The sequence below is a fragment of the Dryobates pubescens genome, chromosome 13, assembly GCF_014839835.1.
Source record: "Dryobates pubescens isolate bDryPub1 chromosome 13, bDryPub1.pri, whole genome shotgun sequence".
NCBI lineage: Eukaryota > Metazoa > Chordata > Aves > Piciformes > Picidae > Dryobates > Dryobates pubescens.
In genome coordinates this window covers 24,606,327-24,619,648 of record NC_071624.1, presented here as the reverse complement: position 1 = coordinate 24,619,648, position 13,322 = coordinate 24,606,327, and the positions used below count along the sequence as shown (strand labels likewise).

Sequence of the window (13,322 nt, the reverse complement as noted above, 5' to 3'; positions counted from 1 at the left end):
GTAGCCACTTTGAAATCAATGCCAGATCGAAAGGAAATTGTTGGATGGTTTCTTTATGAATCCTGCATTTTTTCCCTATGATGCTTTTAACAGGGCCTCTGCTGCAACAGTCCTATGAAGAGTTTAATAAAAACTTCTCTGGTCTCCAGAGGAGGAGGAGGCACGTCTTTGTTGTTGGGGAGCTGGAGGGAAGGGAACAATGCAATGCAGCTGGAATTTGAGCATTAATCCTATGATTCCTGGGCCATATTTTCAGACAGATCAATTACTCCTGGCTGTAACCAATCATCAGCCATTTCCTTGCTGTGCAGGATGCTGCAGCTTGACCTAACCTCCTGACTTCATAGAACTTCAGTTGTAAATATCACCCATTAGACCTGGGGCCACTGTCAGCTATGGTTTATCATGAGTCATTAACTTAAAAATTAGAGGTAAGAGTTGTGGGTGGTACTGGCTGTCTGGCTGGAAGTTTTATTAGTACCACTCTGCCCAGCAATGTCTGCATGAGAGCTGCAGCCTGTCTTGTGAGAGTCACTGGATGGACTGTGCAGGGTTGTTCAGGGGTTGCTTCTGTGATGAGCTCAGAGAGAGAAGCTGCTGCTCTTGGCAGCAGGAGAGGGGCAGTTGGGACAGGCCTTGGCAAAAGAAGTTGATGCTTATCCAGAGATAGATCCCTGAAGATTTGCTCAGCCAAAGAGGAGACCCCTCTGTTGTTATCCCAGGCTTGGGGCCAGTCTACCAAAATAGATTTGAACTCTTTGAGTAGAATGGAAGAAAATGTGTCAGCATCACAACACGTATTTCACATGCAGCAGTGCTGCACAGACACCCCTAGTTTTGGATTACATTCTCTCATTGACCTTTTTAAAAATTTTACTTAGAGTTAGAACATGTAACCTTCCAACAACAGCTTCCATGAGGTCTGCCTTGTGAATGTTCATTAATTGAGCTCTGGAAGCTGAGACCCAGATCCCAGCCCAGTTAGAGCCTTCACATGGTCCTTGCTCCTGGTAATTGACAATTTGTTCTCACTGCAACATTAATAAATACACAGTGACTTTGCTTGGGATTTGAGTGGTTTGTAGCACGGCCTCCATAAGGACTTTCTTCCTGGTATATAACTTCTTCCAGTGCTTCATGAAGATATAAAACACTGCAAGATACACTGTTATCTTGAATAGCAGACATTTGCCTTGCTCTCCCTTTCCAGCCTAATTCATGTGATTGTATTTTAATATCTGATTTATTAAGGAGGGTCACTGGTAGCATGGCTTGAGAGTCTTGTGGCTTTGGCCTTTGCCAGCAACTGAAAGTGATGGAGGGAGGAACTGCACAGTTAGTTCACTTAGTTGGGTTTCTTTTTTCTTCCCTGGAACTTTGCCCATCTTATTATGAGTTCTTTGGAGAAATGAAATGCAGCAGTAGCTTGAAGAAATCATGGATACTTTCCAAGAGTGAAAGAGCTCTGGAGTCAGTATATAAGCTTTCTCCCCTGGTTGCAGTTAGGAAGCCAGTTGACAGTATAATAGGCTTTTGGAGGGGGAACGATGGTTTGTATGTTCTGTTTGATGTTGCAAATACTGAGCCCTCAGGGAGATCAGGAAAAAGGATGTTCTGTTCTTTAGGAAAGGAAAAGATTAACCTGAAATGTGAACTGAAACATAGGAGCTCTGCAAGACTTAGGTGCACCAGAGACGAGTTTGCTTACTTTAATGGAAATATCTCCTGTCTTGTAATAAAGGTGAGCAAGTGTTTTTGCAAGGATTTGAGTAGAAAACTGATGCGTGTGTATTTTTATAGAAGTAAGAGCCACAGCCAAGGCTTAAGGCAGGTGACTCTAGAAAGTGTTTCCATTAAGATAAGTTTCTGAAAGTTTGGATGCTCCTCAGAGCCAGAGACACTTGTAACCGTTGTCAAAGAAAGTTTGCAGAGAGTGTGGTCATTGTTTCCCTAGAGATTTCTGGGAAGAGTGATGCTGGTGTTTGTCTTCCTTCTCACTTCTGCTTCCATTTATATCCATGAGAAGATTTCAGACAGAGGGCAGAATATCTGCTTTACTTTAGGTAGAGCTATGGGAGAAAAATTAGAACCCTTTCCTTTGAGTTAAGATGTTTTTGCTGATCCTTAGTAGACAGTTCTGAAGACAACAGATGTGGCTCTATCAGCAGAAATAGTTTTCATATCTTTTATTTTTACCTGAAAATTCACGTACACTGCTGGGGTTAGACTTCCCCATGTAGACTTGTGTCAAGAGTTTCATCTTGCTTTATGTACACCACCTTGCTTTCACCAATTTGAGTCCATTGGATGTGATGGCATAGGACAGGTTTCTGTCCTCAGCTCAGGTGAATGTGGTTCAGACAAGGGCACTGTGGAAGAGGTGTTTGCCTTAAAGTCACTCTTAATGTTTTTCATTGCTCAAAGAACTTGCTTTCTGCCTTTTTCTCTGCTTTTTTTTTTCTCTGTTTTTGTTGTTGTTATTGTTTGTTTGTTTGTTTTAACCACAGCTCTTAGGGTTTCTTCTCCCTGGCGACAAAAATGAGAGGAATTTGGGTCAGGGGACTTTTTACAATAGAAGGATATGTGCTGTTGTTTTTCTTTGGGTATTAGTTTTTTAGTCATTTTTTTCATGACTCTCCTTGTTTCTTTAAGACTAACTACTGAGGGGTAAAGCAATGGTTAACATTTGATGCAGGAGATGCATCTTTAGTGAATATAGATAGATTGGACATAGGGTTTGCTGTGGTAGGGAATAAAAAAGGCATTGTTTTTAATCCAATTTATACATGCACAGTTAAGTCACAAGTTCTGCTTCTTAAATAAGGTAGATGGCATTAGTTAGGCTTTCACTCTTTCAAAAGGACTTCAGATAATTGGAAAAATGTGGCGCCATGGCAGCACTGCAGTCTTTTCCATCCCATCTCAAGGATTTCTGAGCTTGTATTTGGTTATGCATTTCTGAACCTGACTTTGGTGACTGGCATGTGCCTGTGATTGTGGATATGCTTCTTGTGTGTGTATTTATGAGGAAACACAAAATAACTGTTGCTTAGAAAGGGATTTATGGCTTGTTTTCCTGTATTTTGTTTCTACTGTGGTTCTAGTTATTGCCAGATACAGTTGAACAAGTTCTTATTTAATGTACAATGATATTTGAACAAGTTCATCCACTGTAACAGCCTATTTTCTGTGCACTATGGTAGCTATAACACCACAGAATGAAAGTACATGAGCACTGTTGTAATTACACAATGGATCCTAATCGGGGATGGTATTGTGAGATATGAATCTATGGCACTTTCACACAGAAAAATCAATGAATAAAACTTCAAGCACTCTCAGCACATGAGATAATGGGCACATTCCAGGATTTAGCACCAGCTTTTTCATCTCAAACCCAGCATCCTGGTCTTTTAAAACTTGTCTATCTAACTGGAGTTTCCCATGTAACAGGAAAACTCTGATGAGCAGAAGCTGATACTCTCGTGTCCCAATGTGTTCCTCCTTCAGGGTGAATGAATTTTACAGTTCCACAGACTTGTATTTCACAGAAAGATAATGGGGATTTTTTTCAGTAGAGTTCAATGTACTCTTGTTTAGGTGAAGGAGTTTTAGGTTTTTATAACACTCTGTGTTTACAGAAAATACTGTTTATTGTCACCTATGCTATATTATTATCCCAGTGCTGTTTTGTTGCAGTCCAAACTTCAGAGCAAGTTTAGGCTTTAATCCAGGCACACTGTTCAGATCTCTGGAGGTCAAGGTATGCAGCAGCTTTGTTTCTTCAATTCTCCTTTCCACCCCAAACATATTGCATCATTAAATGTGACCCTGGTGGTTTTCTCTACAGTTTTTTCATGTTATTCCCATAGTAGAAATCAAGGGAAAGATGATGGGATCACCTCACTTAAAGAGAAACCTCTTATCAATCAAGCCTGCCTAAACTCTGTGTAGTTAACAAGCAAAGGCCAAGATTCCACAAAGCTCTTACAGCTATGCAAGTTTGGTGCCCACTCTGTCTCTAGAGTGATTTTTCTGTTTGTTTGGGGTTTTGGATTGTGTTTTTTTTTACAGTGAGACCAACATAGTTGACTGGATGCCTAAGGTTTGCTGTTGTGAACTAGACATAGCATTGTGACTTCACTGGAAAAGTGGTTGGCTGTGCTGACCCATCAGGGCCATGATTTAAACATGCTGAAGTACGCTTGCCATGAGTACCATCACTGAGTTCAGCACCACTACTCACAGCACTAAGACAGCTTTCTGTTTAGGGCTCTTCTATGTAAGTATCATCAATGGTGCTCCAGATGTTAGAGTAAGCACTCACTGGAGCAAGCATTTTGTCCAAGTGAAGAGGTGGTGTGTCTCAGTAAGTGCTGGCACCTTCCAAGCCTGAATCCCAGAGACAGGCCTGCTCATGCTGCCTGAAGTACTTACTATCCTGAGAACTTTTTCAGGAACTGGTAGAAATTAGAGTAGGGAGTTCCAGACACTTCAAAGTATCTGTTAATGAAACTTTGGCTAGTGCAGCATCTTAAAATAGAGTGTGGAATCCGCATGCTATCTCCAAAAACTTGTTGGTTCTTTTCCCCCCCCCCTTAAATCCCTTAGAATTTATTAGGTGGGTGTGAGCAAAAGCTTTGGCTCCAGTGAAAAACTGGCTTTCTAATGATTAGCAGGGGCCCAGTATAATTTAAGATATTCTTTACAGTTTATAAATACAGGCTCATAAAAAGCATAGATATAAGGAAGCTGTGACTTTAAGTCATTAGAAGCCCAATGGTTTGATAAAATAACAGGAAACAGACAATTTATTATGAGCAATCTCAGTAGCTCTGGATTATCTATAAAACTTTTATGGCCCTCCCCAAGTGGCAAGAGGCCATAAAACTTGCCTGAATGAGGGACTTGTTAATTTACTTGTTAAAGCAAATTAAAAATTTATAAGCGCTTTTAGGTAAATGAGATCTTCTCTCATTGCTGCCCTTGCGGGCTCAGGAGTCCTGGGAGGAAAGAAGTGGTTGCGCTCAACATCACAGCAGAACAATAAAAGCTATTAAATTGGTTCAGTTTATTACTACAGAGCCAGGCAGCTGTTGCCATGGTTTGCTGTGGGATGCCAGAGGTTGACAGCATGGCATTTCTGTGGCCTTAAAAAGAACGTAATAACTGTGCCGCTCGCCCACCCCAACGGCACTTTCAGGGCCGGGCACTTTCCTCTGGTTTTTCACGTGGAGATCTTGAAGTCTGTCAAGTCTGCTGCAGAAACATTAGCGTCTCGTTAGGCCACACCTTGAGCACTGCATCCAGTTCTGGGCCCCTCAGTTTAGGAAAGATGCTGAGTTGCTGGAATGTGTCCAGAGAAGGGCAACAAAGCTGGGGAGGGCTTTGGAGCTCAGCCCTATGAGAAGAAGCTGGGGAGCTGGGAGGAGGCTCAAGGGAGACCTTCTTGCTCTCTACAGCTTCCTGAAGGGAGGCTGTAGCCAGGTGGGGGTTAGTCTCTTCTCCCAGGCAAGCAGCACCAGAACAAGAGGACACAGTCTCAAGCTGCACCAGGGGAGGTTTAGGCTGGATGTTAGGAAGAAATTCTTCATGGGGAGGGTGATTGCCCATTGGAATGGGCTGCCTGGGGAGGTGGTAGAATTCCCGTCACTGGAAGTGTTTAGGAAGGGACTGGATGGGGTGCTTGGTGCCATGGTTTAGTGGATTAGATGGTGTTGGATGATAGGTTGGACACAATGATCTCAAAGGTCTCTTCCAACCTGGTCTATTTTATTCTATCTCTGTTTATCATTATTCTTAGTTGCTGTAAAAAAAGTTTATGAACACTAGAAAAACCTGCACATCTCCAGCTTGCCTAAACAGGACACTTAACAGCAAAATAAGCTGTAACTCAGTGCAGTAGTAAGGAAGAAGGGCCTGGCAAGGAAAACAAGACTGTTGGGCATCTTTGAAAGCTTTTGAAATGGATTGGAGAAGTGTTTCTCCAGATCACTTCAACAACAGCTTCTCACAGCAAATGAGTTCCAGCTGTGGAAGCACCATGAGGAGATAGACTTTGTCCTTGCAGAAAACCCCATTAAGCAATACAGTTGCTATTGAAAGGTCTTAATGTTTAGCAGAAGACCTGATTCAGGTACGGTTTCAAATGAGGAGAGATCTAAATCAAGCTGTAGAGAACTTAACAAAGCCTCCCCTGAATAGTTGTCTCTATTTGTAGTTATTTCTCTTTTATTCAGGAAATAACTTTTACAGATCTAATATTCTTTACACAATGAGTTAAAGAGATTTCCACAATGGAAAGAGTGGCATAGATTCAAAAGGTTTATGTGGTGAACACTTCAGGTGATCACTTCAGTTACTTTTAGGTGTCTAAGACTGGGACCCAGAGCAAGCCTGCTTGAATAGTGAGTTGTCTAAGCAGAAACCACAGCTTTTAAGGCACTTTTCATCCTTATGTACTTCATTTAATACAGACTTCATCCTAACAGGGTTTGTATGATTATATAATTTCTAATGGATATTGTCACTGCTTTCCTTCAGAACAGGAAATAATTGGTGAGTGAAATATGCAGAGTACATGGGGAAAGTCTAAAAGCATGGCCCTCCAGATAGGCTTGAAAGAAGTTGGGCAATTTAGTTTTTAAAAGAGAAAATGGAGTTGGAGATACTGATAGCAGTCTTAAACCACTGGGAGACTGCTGCAGAGGTGATGGGGAAAATCTGTTCTGCATATCCACGATAGATGGGACAAGGTGACAGTGCAGGTGGGAGATGCAGTTAGATGGCTTTCTAAAGGGGAAGCAGTGAAATACAGCATTGACTCACCTGCAGTGGTTGTAAAGGTCTTTAGCAACAGTTTGGCCTGTGTTAGCTGTTGTCTGCATGTTATGAATGATGCAGATGCAATTGGTGCTTCCTGGGCTCAAAGGGATGGGCTGCGGGACTGCTGCAGTCTGTGTCTTTCTCCATTTCTCTGTTGTTTTATAATGCCGACACTCCTTGGCACTCACAGACTGCTGCAGTAGGTAAGATGAGTACTCAAATACTCCAGGCAATGCTGCCCCAAAGTCTTTATTTCCCATGTGGTTCTCCAGTGAGAGGCAGATGTTTAGCAGGATGCTTTTCCTCTATGCTGCTAGACCAAACAAAAGCTTGCAATCTCCAGGAATTCAAGTCTAGCACCAGTAATATTCTGGCACTTCCATCACTCAATAGTTGTATTATAAATATTTCATGGAAAAACTGAATCATAAAAGTATTATTTTTGTAGCGTGCCAAGGGTAGATCCAGGCACTTGGAGCATAAAAAAGAGTATGAAACTCACATTTTAATATTGTGCTATCCTCACTAAGTACAGCGTTAGTCTGAAACTGTCTGACATATAAAAATAAGGCAATGCCTCCGAGGTATATTAATGGTGGTTATATGGCTAATGGTTACATGGCAAACTCCCAGTACATTCATTTTAGTGCACACATTTCTCTGAACCAGATATGACTGGCTGGAAAGGTCTCTTGAAATCCCATATGGTATCCCCAGGGACACCACAGCAGCCGTATTTCACTGAACCAGAAGTGGATATAAAATGAGCCCAGTGCTCTCTGTCTTTCAGTGGGGTTATGCTCCTGCCTCTGCTAGGTTGCTCTGAAACTCCCAGCCCTATCCCTGGAAATTCACAGAGATGACAGTGCTCCAAGTCAAATGATTAATCTTTCATGTCCTTTCCTACCTAACTGCTGTTCTGGTTCCAGATTTTGGAAACCTGAGTTCCAGATGGGTTTGTGGGTGTTCTCAGCCTCTCTGGGTGAAGTATGGAGGCAAAAAGGCTGCTTTGTTCAGGCTGAGCCTTTGAGATGGATACGAGCACACAGAGTAGAATGCAACAAGGATGTGATGTGTTATTAGTGGTCTCTTATGGAAATATCTATGGAAATCTCTAGCCATTGTTGAAAGTATGTTCAGCCCAGTGTGTTATTTCTGGCACAAATTAGAGGGACAGAGATGTCTTGGAACAGGCAGTGTCCCATTGGTAGGGCATCAATCAGCAGGTAGAAGACCCAGGTTCATGACCCTGCTTTTCCTGGCTTTAAGCAGCACCTGGAACTTTGGACTGTCTTATTCTGCATAGTCGTAATACAGACATTTCTTGTTGCCCAACTGAACATCACAAAATGAATTTAAGAGACAGGGTCCTGCAGCTAACTCCTTCCCTAACCCTATGTTTTCTCAAGGCTGTTTTTCAGCATTTATTACTTTAGCCTTGCAATTCCATGTTTACATAACTTACATGATTAAAAGCAAAACAGGAACCTGGACAGAATGTGGTTCCTGTTAAAGTCATTCCTAGTTACTTGCTCTCTTAACCCTTTTCAAAACCAAAGACACTGAGCTGCCTACACATGCAAAGAGCATCAAGCATGCTACTCAAACCCACCAGGGAGGGTGTCTGAGTTTATTCCCAGAGGTATTTATTTACAGGCCTCATTCATTGCCAACAGCAAATGCTGAACACCACCAACCTTTTGCCACACCCTGGGAGCAATGACAATTATCTTAAATCAGCTCAGTTTGAATCCTAACCTGCCAAATTGGAGAAGACCTGCAGAAAATTCATCAGCAGTTCCAAGCTGCATATCTGATTAGGAGCACATGAATTAGCTTCATGTCTGCGGTGTAGAGAATTATTTAATGTGGGTTTTTTTTGGTAGCAACTAGTTTTTGCATGGGTAGAGCTTTGATGATACTACCTTATGTTCTTATCACAAATGAGCAAAGGAAATATAAATTAGAAGCTCATAAATACAGGATTCTCGTGGCCTTTGAAGAGCTTCATTTCAATATGGCATGCATGAGAATGCTTTCATTGGTTTCTGAAATGAGTTTGGGTTTGGCTAGACTGTAAGTAATGCCTAAGCCTTAACATTTGAAGTAGGTGTCCTTTATCTGAACTAGATAAAAAAGGAACATGAGATCTGTGAGGGGTTAATTCGTATGTCCTAAATGAAAATGGAATTAGAAAACGAATTCCCTTCTAACATCTCTACTCAGCGTGCAGATCAAAGCCATCATAGGAGTAAATTTATGTCTGATAGTGTGGACGGTTTCAATGCACACTGGCGAAATATCATGCTGATTGCTGATTGAAAACAGTTGTTAATTCTCTACTTCACTAAATTCAGAGTGGAAAAACTTTCCTTAATAAAGAACAGATTGAAGAGAACCGAGACCTTACTGTGTGGAAATTAATGGCAGATGCATATAGTGGTAGTTAAAATGTTTCATTAGATGTTAATGTCTTGCTGTGTTTTTAATTGTTCAGAAATTAGCCTCTAGAATATTAAAACCATCTGTTTGTTATCATGATGAAACAGAATACTTAAATAGTTATTAATTTTGTGGGCTCTTTTCTTTTTTTTTTTTTTTCTTTCTTCCCTCCTTGTCTGCAAAACTTTGATCTGTTGAGATTTCGCTGGATGCTGGATGCAGAAGAGAAAAACAATTTTAAAACACCTTGGTGCCCCAAATATCAGCATTTCCTGCCTGACACCCATTTTTTTTTTTTGCATGCCTGCTTTATTTCACGAATGATTATTCACCAAGGAGAAGTTGACGTTTTTTAGTGCATAGGAGGAGCGTTCTGATGCTTGCTGAGCCTGTATAATGGTTGATTTAAGCTGTAATACGGTACATTTTCACATGCTGATACTTAATTTTTCAGTCTTGTGGGTCATTTTAAAACCCAAATGTTTCAAAGCATAGAAGGGATTCCATTCAGATTCTTCAGCACAGGGCTTTCTCTTTTCCTTTTCAATTATTTGCAGATATGATAATTTTTTAGTGTGGGTTTGTTGGTTGGTTTTTATGTTCTTCCAGGCAACCAGCACCAGAACAAGAGGATACAGTCGCAAGCTGCACCAGGGGAGCTTTAGGCTGGATGTTAGGAAGAAGTTCTTCATGGGGAGGGTGATGGCCCATTGGAATGGGCTGCCTGGGGAGGGGGTAGAGTTGCTGTCACTGAAAGTGTTTAGGAAGGGACTGGATGGGGTGCTTGGTGCCATGGTTTAGTTGATTAGATGGTGTTGGATGATAGGTTGGACACGATGATCTCAAAGGTCTCTTCCAACCTGGTCTATTTTATTCTATCTCTGTTTATCATTATTCTTAGTTGCTGTAAAAAAAGTTTCTGAACACTAGAAAAACCTGCACATCTCCAGCTTGCCTAAACAGGACACTTAACAGCAAAATAAGCTGTAACTCAGTGCAGTAGTAAGGAAGAAGGGCCTGGCAAGGAAAACAAGACTGCTGGGCATCTTTGAAAGCTTTTGAAATGGATTGGAGAAGTGTTTCTCCAGATCACTTCAACAACAGCTTCTCACAGCAAATGAGTTCCAGCTGTGGAAGCACCATGAGGAGATAGACTTTGTCCTTGCAGAAAACCCCATTAAGCAATACAGTTTCTATTGAAAGGTCTTAATGTTTAGCAGAAGACCTGATTCAGGTACGGTTTCAAATGAGGAGAGATCTAAATCAAGCTGTAGAGAACTTAACAAAGCCTCCCCTGAATAGTTGTCTCTATTTGTAGTTATTTCTCATTTATTCAGGAAATAACTTTTACAGATCTAATATTCTTTATACAATGAGTTCTTCACAGAAAGAGAGATTGGCCATTGGAATGTGCTGCCCAGGGAGGTGGTGGAGTCACCATCACTGGAGGTGTTTAGGAAGAGACTGGATGGGGCGCTCGATTATATAGTGTTGGATGATAATTGGACTCAATGATCTCAAAGGTCTCTTCTGACCAGGTCTGGTCTGGTCTGGTCTATTCTATTCTATTCTATTCTATTCTATTCTATTCTATTCTATTCTATGTTGGTTTTTGTTAGAATTGAGTTTTAGGAGAACTGGGGGGGAGTTGACAGTTTCTGGGGTTTGAATTTGAGTTGATTTTTTGTTTGTTTGCTTGTTTTGAGGGTTTATGGTGGGTTTGGGGTTTTTTGGTGGTGTTTTTTTAATCACATAGCTAAGCAGTAATGGGCTTCTTCAGGTCCAGATTTTAGGTAAACACTCCTTTTTTTGGTGATAGTTTCATCAACTATATTTCCAGCATAACACTGAAGATGTGCTTATGTTTTAATTTATTTATTTTTTTTCTAGTACAGCTGAGAGGAATTTAACTAAGTGCTCAAGTGCTATCTTGAGGGGAGGCCATAACATGTATGGACACCCAGCTCACCGTTGTGAAGAGCACAATTTATAACGCAGTTTGTAACGTGACTTAAGTGTGAAAATTTATTCAGTAAGTCTAAACATTACTTAGAGAGCCATTAACATATCTTTCCAAGTGATTTTTGACCTTTTCCTGAATAAGCACTTTACAGATTATTAAATGCCAGAATGAGGATTAATTCAAGTAACCATAATTTGATAGCAGTCCTGCGTTAGAGGAATTTGCACTTATCTTAAAACAATAATAAAACTCCACTTACCCAGTACATGACTGTATTTTCAAGATGGGTAAGTTTAGTACCATTTTAAACCATATGAAAGAGTAGTTAAATTATGGTATTTTTATCAGTATGAAATTCAGAAGTAGTCAGTACTACAGAAGTAGTATAAGTACAGAAGTAGGGGACAATTCCTTCCCTGCTTCTGCTGGGCACAGCATTGCTGATCCAGCCCAGGATGCTGGTGGCCTTCTTGGCTACCTGAGCATGCTTCTGGTCCAGTACAGGGGGACAATTCCTTTCCTTCTACTGCTGATCCAGACCAGGGTGCTGGTGGCTTTCTTGGCCACCTGAGTACCCTGCTGGTCCACTACATGGGGACAATTGCTTCCCTAGATTCAGACTGGATGTTAGGAAGAAGTTCTTCCCCATGAGGGTGGTGAGAGACTGGCACAGGTTGCCCAGGGAGGTGGTGGAAGCCTCATCCCTGGAAGTTTTGAAGGCCAGGCTGGATGTGGCTCTGAGCAACCTGATGTAGTGTGAGGTGTCCCTGCCCATGGCAGGGGTTTTGGAACTGGGTGATCCTTGAGGTCCCTTCCAGCCCTAACAATTCTATGATTCTAGTCTGTCAGTTAATTATAGTGAGCACCCACTTCCCTATGTGAATTCTATATCTCTTGAAGTCAGTTGAAATTTCCACTTGATTCCAGTGGGTGCTGGATCTTGTCCTGATTCCTTGCCTATCTGTTTGAGGCTGCCTCTACAATGGCAGAATGATTTGCTGGAAATAAAGCTGGTTTTGAACTTGGACTGAGGCAGCCAGCTCATCAAATCTATCAAACAATAAATCACACAATGGTCACTGTTGACAAGGGACAGATTCCAAGATGTATTAGGAGATTTGTTGACACTTATAAAATAGGGAGGCTTATTTCAATTGGCAAGAATCAGTCCAAAGGGAAAGCAGGGTGCCACAATGTATTGTATGTTATTTCTCAGAATGAAAGAGCAAGAGGGGTAGGCAGGAAAAAAAAAAAAAAGGAGAGAAAATTGATCCAGAAAGAACATAGAGCAAAGCCAAAAAGCCACCAACAAGCTGTTGTTGGTAGGAGTTTGAAGGCATTCTGAACTTTTCAAACCAGCTGCAGCTCTTATTAGGTTAAATACAGGACAAAAAATGAGCAAGATTTAAGACATGAAATCAGGCTGTGATTTAAGGATGTGTAATTCTTCAGATGTTTGGGGTTTTTCTTTTTCCTTCCTGGTGGTGTCTTGAGTCCTTGCTACTCCTTCTCACCATTGCCTCTTTCATTGTGCCAAACTGAAGAACTCATCTGGGTTAGAAGCAATCCAGGGAATGGAGAAGAAAAACAAATAAGCTGGTGGTTTCTAGCCCTGCAAAGCCCCAACATCAGCTGCAGCCTTACAACCCAGGGATAGTCTCAGGGCTCTAGGAAAAAGCCTCCCAGAGTGAGTGGGTACCAGCAGGGTCAGGCTCCTTAAGCAGAAGAGATGCTGTGAAACACAGTCTCAAACTGCGCCAGGGAGGTTTAGGCTTGAGGTGAGGAGAAAGTTCTTCACAGAGAGAGTTGTTGGCCATTGGAATGTGCTACCCAGGGAGGTGGTGGAGTTGCCATCCCTCGAGGTGCTCAAAAAGGGTTTGGATGTGGCACTTGGTGCCATGGTTTAGTAGTCATGAAGTGTTGGGTGACAGGTTAGACTTGATAATCTTTGAGGTCTTTCCCAACCTTACTGGTTCTATGGCCTCATGTACAGGAAAACTCTGGTTTGTGCCACACAGAGCAATACCTGAGCCTGCCAGCAACCCATCCACAGCCTGAAATGCTGAGATACCTTATTTTATTCAAGGAGCTT

General features: G+C 41.6%; 1 protein-coding gene across 6 annotated transcripts in view; it reads left to right on the top strand.

Moving 5' to 3' along the window:
- The window catches only part of AUTS2 (activator of transcription and developmental regulator AUTS2), an 809,823-nt gene that overhangs the window by 355,364 nt on the left and 441,137 nt on the right, over positions 1–13,322 (top strand). The gene's annotated exons all lie outside the window — the stretch shown is intronic.